The following is a 14,804-nucleotide window of genomic DNA, read 5'->3' as shown; positions in this document are numbered from 1 at the left end:
CAGTTCAAATCCAGCCATTCCACGGTGGCCTGGGGGGCAGGGCTTGGGCAGAGGACCTGAGTGTTACAGTAAGGTTACCAGACGTCCCTGTTTCCCGGGGACAGACCCCAGATTTACAGCTTTTTCAGCGTTCACATGTACGTAGCAAACAATAAGTGTCCCCAGATTCATTGAAAAAAATCAGGTAACCTTATGTTACAGTCTCCTCTCAGGTCCACTCCCTGGGTATAAAAAGCAGGCCAGTGCTACTAAACCCTTCCCACCATTCTACCCACAGTAAATTATACCAGTCCCAGTAACATTTTGAAGTTTCAAGTCCTGAGATACTTCCTAACTCAGATTCATCACTTCATTTCTAAACTCTATAATCACCCCTGCTTCATAAGCAATAACTTTATAGGATGAAAGATATGAGTGTCATACAGTGTGATAAGAATGTAAGAACTTCCGTTGATACCCTAGCAGCATACTTTGCAGATAGGTACCTCTCCATGCAATTTGCAATCAATGTGAAGCATAGCCGCATGACTCGGGCTGATTTGTCCTGACCACCTGCCTTCTTACCAGAAGCGGCATTGTAGGCTCGGTGTGTGTGTAAGCCAGCTCCTAGCTTTGGCCTAACAGGCGTGCTGGTTTCCCACCCTGTGTGGCCATATTGGGGTCAGGGAGATCCTGCAAGAAATTGGGGGCCAATCAGCACCAAGCTGGGTTCCTAGTGGCGGGGCCACTGGAGCAGACCTGGGGGAAGAATTCACCCATCCAGGTCAGCTCCAATGAAACAGAATGTGGGCTGTGCTGTACTTGGCCCTGCAGTTCCCACATGGCTCTCTGTTCCACCCTCCCCATTTTGCTATTGTTTCATGGCTGTCATAAGGGTGACAGCCCGATTTTCAGACCTTGCTATAGATACTGATCAGTTGCTGTTTTCAGGGCCAGAGCATAATTTTGCCTGCAAAATGTTCAGGCTGGGTCTGCAGGTTTTGCCTTCCTCATAGCAATCATCACAACCTTAGGGACATGGGATCTTGGAGGGCAGTGTTTTATGTCCAGACACCCAACTCAGGGGCTGGTAGGCCATAGCCCCCACCACCACCACCATTGGCCAATTGGATTCATCGGATGCAGTTCACACTGCAGGGGAACCCCTATATTTACAGTATCTTCATCAACCAGAAGGTGGGCTGGTTGATCATTGGATACATGCCCAATGCCTAAGCCGAACCTTTTTGTCTGTAATCAATAGAGTTGTTTCCAATTTGAATCCAACCAGTATTGTGTCTCCCAATATTTACTTGCCACCTGCATACCTCATCGTGGACTTACTGTCCCTGGGCCTGCAATAAGTGTGCTAGGGAATTTCATTGTTCATTTTCTCAACAATGGACTTCCAATAGTGACTTTGCAGTAGACTACCCATTTTCTGCTAGTAAACACTATCCAACTGAATGTGTTTTTCACAACTCCTACAGTTCTGGTGTGTTCATTTTGCATGTGTTTCAGTTTAAAAGAACAAGTGGCATTATACCAACCAAAATGAATAGAATGTTTAAAATCAGTGCAATGACAAAGTGGAATAAAGCCTTCTCAAATAAAATTGTGATCAATATAAATCAGTAAGGTCTGAACAAATCACTCAGCAGCACTGGAATAAAATACAGTTATGGTTAAAAAAACATTTATGCAGGATGAGTTTAGTTTATGGCGACATATTGTATAAGAAAATGTTCAAATTAGTCACCATTGTCTTACGCATAGAACAGTCTGGGGCTCATTTAATCTATTCTTGCACAAAGTGTGTGTATGAACGTCTATGTGATTCTTAAATCAAAGATGAGTAATTCTTGAAATAATGAGGAAAGAAAAGATGGATCTTATGTCATTTTTAATTAGAATGCTAGGGAACAGAACATTTCCAAATTGCTAAGGATACATGGGATTATTAGCAATACACCGGATATTCTGAGCAAAGAAAAATGCTTATAAATGAAACTCAGTAGACTTGATTTCAAAAAAAAGATTAAGAACATCAATCATATAAACAAATCTTTGCAAATGAAGAAAATATCAGAAAGTTTACTTTCGCTAACAAAGAAAGGCAAAAAAGTTATGATTGTCCTCATATGCTTCCAGATCTGTCCTGTGTCAATGTCTAAATAATATCCCTTGACTTAAACTGAGTTGGAGGTGCAACACCTCAAGTACAGAAACACCCATAACCATGAATCCTAACTGGCAAGGCATTGGGACCTGACCTCCCACTTGTGTGCCCTAACATGTGACACAGGTCCTAAACATGCACATCTGTCATCCCCATGTTTGTTTTGTGTAATTCTTCAGCTTCGAAGAGGGGAAACATGGCTGAAGCAAATTAGGTGTACACACATTCTACCTAGATATCATGTTATGTTGCTGCTTTGATTGCTTTCCATAAACACAGGATTCAAAGACAAGTGAGTGTGCATCCATCTTGAGATAAGTAATACTGTTTTAGTTCAGTATCAGTTCAGATCAGCCTTCCCCCAGCTGCAACTCAGCATAGCTTATGGGAGTTGTAGTCCAAAATACTGTGAGAACCTCACGTTCGGGAAGACTGGTTTAGACAATGAACAAAATGCACCTGCTGTATCATAGATTAGTATTTCATATTTTGGCTGATTCTTGTGAGGGATCAGCCAAGCCATCAGTGATTGTGTTTCTCTATTCCGTTACAGTTTTTTTTAACAGCAAGTCCTCATTGGGTGGGGTATTATTATTATTATTATTATTATTATTATTATTATTATTTTAAAAATTCATAATATCCCATTTCAAAGAATGGAAGTGTGGGGGCAGAATAGCCATACACTTGATGTTATATGCTCATTATTGTGCCTGAAAAGAAAGTGCACATCTTTCAGAGCACTAATTAAAAGCAAAACAACAACAACGCCATTATTATGATTGCTATTCAATTTATTGTGTGCGTTTCACCATCAGGGCTCAGGTCAGATCAGAATAATTAATAATTATTTATACCCCGCCCATCTGGCTGGGTTTCCCCAGCCACTCTGGGCAGCTTCCAACCGAATATTAAAAACAATACAGCATCAAACATTAAAAACTTCCCTAAACAGGGCCGCCTTAACTGAATAATTTAAAAAGTAAAATAGTTGCTTATTGCCTTGACATCTTCTGGGAGGGCGTTCCACAGGGCAGGCTCCACCACTGAGAAGGCCCTCTGCCTGGTTCCTGTAACCTCACTTCTCGCAGCGAGGGAACCGTCAGAAGGCCCTCGGTGCTGGACCTCAGTGCCTGGGCTGGACGATGGGGGTGTAGAATTTGGAAATTCAATATTAAAAACAGTTTAAAACTAACTTAAATGTCAGATGTCCAAGGTCAAGAAGGACGTTTTCAGCATATGATGCAAACTATATAATGAAGCTGTCAGATACACTTCTGTGGGGAGGAAATTCCACAACCTAGTAGCTGCCACATAGAATGCCCTCTTTCAGTCCACCACCACCCTGAACTTCTGAGGGCAGTGGAACTACCAAGAAGTAGGGTCAGGACACCTGAGAGTTTGCAAGGGTAGCTTTACTGGTATTCACTTAAGGAAAAAAACCCCAACAAGCTAACTATTCCCCAGCAAGACTGGTACAGTGGAGAAGTATCCAGCCTTGAAAAATGATGATGATTGTGATGATGAGTTAAACTCACAGGTGGTTCAAGCTTCTGGGAATGTATTGGGGGCCTTTTTCATTATTGGATTATTTCACTTGTCACCCTTGACATCACAAGTGATATCTAATAGATGCCAATGTCAATCCTGTAAGTGTTTTCTTAAAAAACAAAAACATAGACTCTGTGTACACACTTAAAAAATAAAACTACAAAATATAGCTTACCTAATGCTGAGAATTGGAGGCAGTGAGAGATTTTACTTTCTTGGGTTCCATGATCACTGCAGATGGTGACAGCAGTCATGCCTGCTTCTTGGGAGAAAAGCAATGACAAACCTAGACAGCATCTTAAAAAGCAGAGACATCAGCTTGCTGACAAAGGTCCGTATAGTTAAAACTATGGTTTTCCCAGTAGTGACGTATGGAAGTGAGAGCTGGACCATAAAGAAGGCTGATCACCGAAGAATTGATGCTTTTGAATTATGGTGCTGGAGGAGACTCTTGATTGTCCCATGGACTGCAAGAAGATCAAACCTATCCATTCTTAAAGAAATCAGCCCTGAATGCTCACTGGAAGGACAGATCCTGAAGCTGAGGCTCCAATACTTTGGCCACCTCATGAGAAGAGAAGACTCCCTGGAAAAGACCCTGATGTTGGGAAAGATGGAGGGCACAAGGAGAAGGGGACGACAGAGGACGAGATGGTTGGACAGTGTTCTCGAAGCTACCAACATGAGTTTGACCAAACTGCGGGAGGCATTGGAAGACAGGAGTGCCTGGCGTGCTCTGGTTCATGGGGTCACAAAGAGTTGGACATGACTAAACAACAATGCTGAGAAAATACGGTATGCCCACAACAGAAGCACAACCTTGAGGGTTGGTATATGGACAGTGCACAACACAGGGATAACAACTGCATTTATTAAGCTAAATGCAACATCTGAAATCACAAATATTTCAACAAGCATGGTTCTCTGTCAAAGAGAAAGGAGTCCTTCTGCACCATCTAGTGGCTTGAACTGTTATGTAAACACTAAATCCCAAATATAGTATCCTACATCTGGTACATGAGAAACAATACCAGCATACCATATTCTGAACCAACTGATCTTTCCAAACCATCTTCAAAGGCAGCACTATGTTACACCAGTCAATTTTAGATGTTACTAGTATATCCATCATCATTATATCCAAGTTATTTCTGTTAAGGAAAGGCTGTAGCTGATGTACTAGTCTCTGCTGGTAAAAGGTGCTTCAGGCTACTGATGATACTTGGGCATCCAAAGTAAGATCTGGGTCTAAAACCACCCTGTGCTATGTCCTGTTCTTTAAGGGATGGGGGGAGGTGCAACTGAGATAGCTCAGTTGGTAGAGCATGAGACTCTTAATCTCAGGATGATGGGTTTGAGCCCCATGTTGAGCAAAAGATTCCTGCATTGCAGGGGGTTGAACTAGATGACCCTTGTGGTCCCTTCCAAGTCTATGATTCTAACTGATCTATAATGAGTTGACCAACAAAAGTATATTTGCAGGTTTGCATTTTTGTATGGTATTTTATTTTAAAACCATTTTAAGAGAGACTGTTTAAGACTTTGCAAGAAAAGGAAGAGAAAGGTAGAATCAATGTGCCATTCCCCTTTCTGAGAGATATAACACCACAGCTTCATCTTAGATGTTGGCTGATGTATATTCATGCTTTGCTAATTTCCATCTGATGGAGAAGAGATTCTGAGGAGGGCAATGAATGGGCCTTTGGTGTTCATCCTACTCTTTCTTTAGGGTGAAGACATTTGCTGCCTGGCTACTGTGAGTAACTAATTTCACAAAGGACAATTTATTTCTTTGCCCATATTACTTATCCCACCTTTCCTTTCAAGGAAGGCCAGAATGGCAAGCAAAATTAAACACACACACATCACCATGGGTCTTTGCCAGAGAGCCATAGAATTCAGTATTCCAGGGGCAGTCAACATGGCGCACCCCAGAGGTTGTCGGACTCCAACTACAATCCGTCCCAGCCAGCACAGCCAATGGCCAGGGATGCTGGGCCACTGAGTCCAACAGCATCAGGAGGGCACCACATTGACTGTAGTGGATCTTGCAGTAGCAGATCTTGTGGTCTCAAATTTCAGTGGCATCCTGTGCAACACCAAAATTTGATGCCCCTCTGCCTCTCACACTCCATTGTAAATCATAGTTGTGACACCCCGGCAACACCCCCAAGGCTCCATGCCCACTGCAACCAAACCAGTGGCACTTCCCTAAATCTGCTAAATGTATTCTGTGTAGGAGAACAAATACAACAAAAAATATCATAATTCAACTATACATAAGAACCTAAGAGCGTGTTGGATCAGGCCAAAGGCCCATCTAATCTTGCACTCTACACACAGTGGCACCATGGGAAATCCATAACCAGGACATGAGTGAAACAGCACCAGCCCCCCCCCCCATATCTTCCCCATTTTGGTCTTTACTTCTACAGCAGAGTTGGGAAACATTTTGTTATGTTGGGGGCTGCATCTCCTTAGGGCTAATCTGTCAAGTGCTGCAGAGCAGCAGTGAGTAGGGTTGGAGTCAACTCCCTTTTCTCTCAACCCCCCCCCCACTTCACCCCTTCTTGCCACCTAGATGAAATGAGGCCATGGGATGCATGTCACCCATCTCCTGCACTATAGGAAAGATAATAAATAAAGTTCATGAAAGGATGCTGCAGCTTCCTCTGGCTTAAGATATAAAAAAGCTTTCTTAAAAGTAGGCCAACAACAGTTTTGAGACTAAATTGTGGTGCAAACTATCCTGAAAGAGATGGAAGCAATTCAAAGCTTCATTGTTTAACCCCCTCCCTTCAAGAATCCACTTATCCATGAAAGCTCATTACTGTAGTAAAAGGCAACAGGCAAAGAAACAATAAAACAGAAGGCAGGCATCCAAAGCTCCTAGGAAACTGACAGAAGCAAAGGATGAATTTGAAACCAGAAGTTATATTCTATACAACAACAAAAAGTTGCAATTGTATTCAAGTGCTTTATTCAAGATTGCGCTGAGCAACACTACTCAGTAAAAATAATTGAACCATTTACTGAAGACGGTCTTGCTGATGAAATAAAATGACTCTGTGGTTTATGTCTAATAGTTGATATGTTTTATGTTTTCTAAGGCTGCAATCCTATACCCACTTATCTGGGAGTAAACCACATTGAACTCAGTTGGACTTACTTCTAAGGAGACATGTATAGGATTGTGCTGAAGGTTTCCAGAACAAAGAAGAAAACACATTAGTTGGGGATGAATCTCAAAAGGCAATCTAGCAGCAAGTAGGAGTTCTCAGCAGAATCATCCTATCACCTTGGGAAGCTCACAAGCCACTACCCAAAATCCCTGCATCAATACAAGTTTGGCTACGGGCAAATGTAGATTTGCATTTGTAATGCTTATTTGCAAAAATGCAAGAACAACCACTGGAGGGAGAATGATAATTACTGGACTTGCAGCGAGAGCCATAGTTAGGTGATCTTGTGCCCCTGGCAGAACTGTCCAGATTGCACCCCCTAGCCATTGACAAATTAGCTCTTCTTTCCACCTCTCCTTCAACCCCCTCTTCAATTCACCCTCTATTTAAAACCTTTTCTTATGAGGCAATAATCAATATTTTTATTTATAGACATATTTATGGACATATTTTAGTGGGTTTTGTGACCCCCTGCCTGCGCCCCTGGCGGGGGCCCACCTAACCACCCCCTAGCTATGGCCCTGCTTGCAGCTGGTGGAGAGGGGGAGTTTCACCCTTTCATTCCCTATTGCGCCCCTGACTGCCAACCAAAATAGATTCACCAAAATGGCTACTTGCATTGGGAGGGGAATTCTCATCAGCTCCAATAGAGAACTACTCTGCGATGCAAATGGCAGCTTCAGAAGAGTGATTTTGGTCAAGAGTGCCACAGGAGAAGAAAGGATTACATTTCTCCTCCTCAACTTGCAGTCTCAATAATCAACCCTCACTCCACCCCATGGAGTAACATTTACGTCCCCCCCCCCCAATACGTGCATATTAAATTCAAATATGTCTTTGTCTAGTTTGAGCCATTTAAAGGTTGAATGTGCATTGACAGCAAAAATGGAAAAGTAAGATGATGGTAATAATATACAGCACTAATACAGCATTTTACAGCAGGATTGGGGAACTTCATGCTTGGTGAGCAAATGTGGTTTTCCAAGCTTCTCTAACTGGACTTTGGGACTATCCCCACATTACACTCCTCTTTCCAGCCACATCCCCTGTCCCCAAACCATACCCCTCTTATTGGTCATGCTTTGCACCATCCTCAAGCATTTTGATGTGTCCCTGAACTCTGATCATGCCTCTTGCTTGCCTGAATGATGGACAGAGTAGGATGTGTGAGTGTGTGTAGAAACCATTCCACTGTACAAAGGTAAAATTTTCATGTGTTGCTCTGTCCATGTTTACTTCTGTTCCTGTTCACCACTTAGATGTGATCCCTGGAAATGCCGCCCCTCAGGCTTAAAAAGTTCCCCAAACATGTCCAAAGGGCTCACACACATTATCTTATAAAGGTGTAGCTGTGTCTGTTTGTTGCCGCAAACCAGAGCTCTATTGTTTTTGCTGCTGCAGCATGGCTCTTGTAATCATCACAACACCTGGTAAAGCTGATTGGTATTACCACCCCGAAATCTGAGGCTGAGAGGCTGCCTGGCCTAAAGCCATCTGGCAAGTCATAGCAGAGGCAAGATCTGAACCAGACTAGTTCTAATGCACAGCTCACAGTGCAATCCTATATATGTCAACTCAGAAGTAAACCACACTGAATTCATGGGGGTTTATTCCCAGCTAAGTGCACATAGGATGCAGCTAGTAAACCCCAATAGATTCAAAAGGTCTTAGCCACTGCAGTGAGCTTCTGACAGATTGCTTGGAAAGGAAATGGGAAGCCCTAGTTATTGCAGTTGTGTTCCCTCCTCCCTTTAGGTATGTCCAGATCAATGACCTTATGGTGCATCACTCTGCCCATAGTGCATTCAGTGTGGTTTTCTCTCTCTCTAACTGAGGTAGGAGTACGGTGGAGAAGTTGAGAGATAACGTTTTGCTGTCAGCTTGCAGAACGTTACCATCTTAAAGTGTCAGCAATGTACTGTCCGTGTAATCAGTCAAGATGGATGACATATACTTCAAGATAAGCAGCAGCACAATGCTGTTAGCGTAATCTCCATCTAAAGGGATATAAATTTATCATAGTATTCAAGATATTGAGTGAACCTCAGCTCCAGCACTCTCTGCATCCCAAATGAAATGCCTCACTTTCCCTAATGACAGAGAACACTTAGAATAAGTATATGTAGGTGTACTGTCTGGGGTCTCTGATGGAAATTGACAAGCAACTTGTCTTTGCTACTAAGGCTGAAATTAATGCTCTTTGACAGAAGGCATGACTGTTGCATCTGTCCCTGCTTGTTCTTGTTATTAGCTAAACCTATTCAGCAGCTGTCAGTCAGTTCCTACTAATATATTTCAAACTTTTAGGTAGAGAGCAACAACTGTGTCAGGCTAGGGTGCCCAATTTCACCTTAAGTATATTTTAGAAGTGGTGACGTGGAAATCACTTGCATTTCCTTGGAGATGTGCAACGTTCTGCTTCAGAATGTTTGCCACTATATCGGGGAAGTCTAACTCTAATGCAGTATTTCCCAAACTTAGGTCTCCAGCTGTTTTTGGACTACATTTCCCATGATCCCTGACCACTGATCCAGCTAGCTAGGGTTGATGGGAGTTGTAGTCCAAAAACAGCTGGAGACCCAAGTTTGGGAAACACTGCTCTAATGCTTCCACCCTTCCTTCTGGGCCATGGCTAGAATCCTCTTATAAAAGAGAGGTTATACCCACAACATAAATCACTGAATCCTGTGTCCATAAGCTTACCATCTGGAGTAGGCAACCATCTTCAGCTCAGGACTGCATCTCTTCTGGGCAACATTCAGGGGTGTGTGTGCCAGGAGTGGGTGGGGCCAGAGACAAAACTGGGTGGAACACTTGCCTTCTTGCAGTAGGATAGTTTCTGCACACTCCTATACCTCTCTGCCCTCCATGCAGGCAAGTACCGTGTTTCTCCGAAAATAAGACACCGTCTTATATTTATTTTCCCTCAAAAAACCCCACTATGGCTTATTTTCAGGGGATGTCTTATTTTTATTACCACAGATTTATAAACGGACCAAGTGAGAGCCATGAGAAGTACTAAATGTGGGTGCAGGCTGCCAAGACTGCACAGCTTCTGTACGTTCTTTGCTAAACTTTTTTTTTTCTTTTAACACAAAGGAAATTCAAATACAATGGCAAGTATTTTTTTTTTGGGGGGAGGAGTAATTTAGTCCCAAACCCAATAGTTTAACCTCTTGGGTTCTCTGCTGGGTCCCGCTGGCTCGGGGCTCCACATGGCGCTGCTAGGTGTCCCTCTCACAGCTGCAGCAGCAGCCGGTTGTTGGTGCCGTGCCGGCAGACCTTGGCTGAGCCAAGCGGAGGCGAGGCTGCTGGCTCGGGGTGCTCCACACAGCGCTGCCGGGTGTTCCACTCGGCGCTGCAGGAGCAGCCGGTTCCGGGCACCGAGCTGGCAGGTGGAGGCCAGGCCGCTGGCTCGGAGCGCTCCGCGCAGTGCTGCTGAACGTCCCTTGCGGTGCAGCAGCAGTAGCAGCCAGTTCCGGGCACCGAGCCGGCAGGCCTCGGCCGGGCCAGGCAGAGGCGAGGCTGCTGGTTGTTCCGCTCGGTGCGGCGCTGCGGTAAAGAAGATGGGCAGCAGCTGGAGGGCGGCTCCTCCAGCAGGAAGGAGGCTTTAAGGTGTGGGCAGCCTCGCCTCTTCCTTGGCGCCCCCCCAGAACTGCGCCCAGCACTACGGATTATTTTCGGGGTATGTCTTACATTTCGTAAATGCTTGAAAATCCTGCCATGGCTTATTTTATAGGGACGTCTTATTTTATGAGAAACAGGGTATTATCAGAGTTCAAAGACATAGCCCAGCCCAGCAAAACTCTTGAGGAGGTTGGAGAACAAGACCAGTGAGGGTTGTGACATGGAGAGAGGGTGTGTAGCTATCAAGGGGGTATGTTCTGAAGAGAGCCTTGGGGGCCAGATAGAGAGGCCTGGATAGCTGCATTTGGCCTCTATGCCTGAGGTTCTGAATACACGACTTACATGATTTTATTGTTCAGTCGTTCAGTCGTGTCTGACTCTTTGTGATCCCATGGACCAGAGCACGCCAGGCACCCCTATCCTCCACTGCCTCCCGCAGTTTGGCCAAACTCATGCTAGTCGCTTCGAGATTAGAGGTAACCTAATTGATACAATTGTCAAAAGTGAGTGGCAGAGTGGGATGGCAGCCACCACCAGACCTCCAATACAAGGATGGAGGGGTGAAGCACTGGCACAGCCAGCATGGTGCAAATGTACCAGCAGGAGCACCAAATCGGCCCTGCCAATGCATTTCCACCATGCTGACTTCACCACTGCCTTGCCCCTCTCCCTCTCTGCCTGGGTATGCAGCAGCAGTGCAGGCAACTGGAGGTCAGGTTAGTGCAGCATTTACATTAACTGTGATTACATATCACCACATTTTACATGTCTCAAATGCAATTCTCCTGATATTATTACCATTTTAATGCCAAGTCATCTGCTGTAATGTCATCAAAACCTGCATTGTCTTGGGGAAAATATGCATGTAAGAGAACAAGAAAGGGTTTTTTGCAGCTTAGGGACTATAAACCCCAGGAGATAGTGTGATCTGAAGTTAAATATATGTGAGCAGGACTCATACAAACCTTTATGTATTATACTTACAAGTGAGATTTTGCACACTAAACCATCCCAGGGCTTGTGAATGATAAAGCTTTGACAGAATGGAAGTGCAACCAGAACAGACTAAAAATGTAATTTGTCAAAGGACTTTCTACATAAATCCACTGCTCAGGGACAGGAAAACAGAACTGAAAACTAAACTCCTGCTGCAAGTTACGCACAAGACTACGGTAAATGTGATATTTAGCAATCAAACTCTAAATGACACTATTTAATTGGAAACATAATAGTACTGACTCATGCCTACAGGAGGCTGCCAATTTCCTTATCTCTGGCAGACATAGAAACTTGTTGAGTGAAGAGTGTCATTTCTAAATGCTTCACTGGCAAGGGGTGTGGCATGTGGATAATACTTTCTGATACATTGCAACAAGTATTCAATACATAGGACTGTTTACTATTCTGCAGCAATTTACCCTTGGATAATGAAGTAGAAGCTTTTAGGATTTATTCATTTTATCCTTAGGTAAATTAATTACTCCCCCCCCTCCAATAGGATATGAGAAGGATTATTTTATTTAATCTTCTATCCCCTAAATTAGAGCTCTTTGCCAAGTAACACCTAGCTACAAAGGGCTTGAGACACATAGCAACTTAGAATGGGACCGCTTTACCTTAGTTCTTACTTCTTATTACAATTCCCCACCTTATTGTTATTTCTTTATTGTTTCAGTATTTCATTAGGTAGAAAAAAATAGGTTTTCTTATACTGGTTGTCCGAGATCCCTTTTTTTCTTTGTTTAATATATCGTATTTTTCCATTTACAGGTGGGTAGCCGTGTTGGTCTGCCATAGTCAAAACAAAATCGAAAATTCTTTCTAGTAGCACCTTAGAGACCAACTGAGTTTGTTCCTGGTATGAGCTTTCGTGTGCATGCACACTTGGTATCTGAAGAAGTGTGCATGCACACGAAAGCTCATACCAGGAACAAACTCAGTTGGTCTCTAAGGTGCTACTAGAAAGAATTTTCGATTGTATTTTTCCATGTATAAGATGATTTTTTTTATATTTAAAATGTTAAAAATTTGGAGTCATCTTATACACGGATAGTGCAGAGGGGGGACTGGCAATTGGTGTTAGCCACGAGCATGAGTTTGTAAGTGGCGATTGGGTGGGTGATTGGTGGCTGTGGCAAGGCCTGCTGGTGATTGGCTTCTGCTGCGGCAATTGGGCGGGTGATTGGTAGCTGCGTTAAGGCCGGTTGGTGATTGGCTGTGTCCCCCCCCCAAAAAAGCTTAACAACTCTGGGCAATCTCCCCCATTTCCTAAATTTGGGATCCCAAACAATAGGGGTTGTCTTATACATGGGGCTGTGTTACACACGGAAAACTACAGTACTTACCTTTCTTTGCACACTGTTAATGTGTTACTGTGAGCTGACATGAGTCCACCTAGTGGGGGAAAGTAGAATATAAAGTCAGATGCAAAATGTAATTCAGTGTGTGCATTATGTGGATATTTGTGTGTGCATGTGCGCATGCATGTGCAAATCTCAGTCTCAGCTGTCTTGGCTTTGTAAAACCAGCTGTAACACCCAACCCTGCTGCCATGTTCCTTCCAGCAATTGATCACAATAGCATAGAGTGCCTTATGACTCCTATCCACAGGCATTGGAAACTTCTCTTAGTATACCAAGAAGTAGAAGAAGCACAGCAGTGGAGTCAGGTGGTGATGGCTCTAGGCATGGAAAGGGTAGCAAAATCTGTTGAGCATTAGTGGAGATCAGAGCTAAGGCTGTAATCCCCCCCCCCCCAGTTAGACTGCTAAGATTTCTCCAGAGCATAAAGCACCCACCTGCTCTTCAGTTGTCCCACTTCCCTCATGTTCTCTGGAAGATCATGAATGGTTGAAAACCAATAGCTAACTAAAGGGGACTAAGCACCATGGCTGGAAGACCAAGCCCTTTCCAGGCTATATATCTATATTATCTACAATCTATAGTTTATACCAGTAGGACTATAATTATGCTACAGTATCTTAAACTTCTTCCACCCCTAGATAATGGTTGTTGAGGAGAGAAAAGCACACTGATGCAACTGTATTTCTGTTGATGTGTATTCCACTGATGAAAAGAGGCCACAACATGATGCCCTTCAAATATATATATGTAAAAGAAAGTATCTATGATCTGTGAAAGGTCATGGGGGCAGTGTAGCGAGTGAGACTGTTCAATACAAACTCCCTTCCCTACATGTGGTTCCCTCCAAAGAACTTTGTTAGAACCTGAATCTTGCCTGTGTAACAAGTCCTCGCTTCTGTGCTGAGTTGCTTATGTTGCTCATGGATAAACACAACTACTGAAGCTCAGACTCCTGGTGCTTCTTGGTATTAGGCAAGGTTTCCTCACACAATGAGGACCTTTCCCAAACTTACGGCCATACTTTACAGAGTTTTCTATTTATCCAGTCCCTGTCCAACTTAATGATGAAGAACCCTAAAAACTTCAGAGTGGGAGAGACTCTGAAGTTGCCCATCATCAGTGAGCACCTGGACAGCAAACTGAGTAGGCAGGCACACAAGTCACCCAAGTTACAGTTTCCCCCATGTTGGTGAGATGTATTTCTATTTTTATTGCTTTTATTATACAGTGACATATTTTTTTTAAGAGTTGGCAGTTTAGAAATAATCTTATAAGTAAAAAATAGGTAAATATTTAAATTATAGTAAATATGCATCTATACACTTCTATTAGCATATGCACTTTTTATACAAATCTGTGTCCTCTTTTGTCCTCTTTTTAAGTGACGCATCAAGTGTCAAAAACTCAAGATGACCCAGAAGCTTTGCCATTTTAAAACCAATAACATAATTGAATGCCATTTTAAAAACAAAAACAAGCAAGACCTAATGTTATAATCAAATCTATATATAGTTCTGAAGACTCATCATATGTTGTCTGAAACATCTGTGTGTGTGTCCCTAAACTGGACTTCCCATAATTCTCCACTTTTTAGCTATGATTTGCCAATATTTTTTAATGTTAGCACTTTACTGGATACTATAAGCTACAGTGTGGCATGAGACACACCAGGTGGCAGTACAGACATGTATGTAGAGAATTTTCTGCATTAGTGAATTTTAAGAGCTTTGCAAAATTCTGACTGGGAAGATTGCTCAACTCTGAGAAGACCTAATAGGTAGAAAGTTCAACAGTCCATAAACTGTTCACGGTCTTTGTTTTTTGTACACTGTCATTGGCATAGATCTGGTTGAAAAGCTTTTGAGCAAACTTGTGTCTCTAAACTGGTGTCTCTGATTTTGGTACAGCTGGGCTGAAAGTAGG

The sequence above is a fragment of the Lacerta agilis genome, chromosome 5 (genome assembly GCF_009819535.1).
Source record: "Lacerta agilis isolate rLacAgi1 chromosome 5, rLacAgi1.pri, whole genome shotgun sequence".
Taxonomy (NCBI): domain Eukaryota; kingdom Metazoa; phylum Chordata; class Lepidosauria; order Squamata; family Lacertidae; genus Lacerta; species Lacerta agilis.
Note: the sequence above shows the minus strand (reverse complement) of the source record.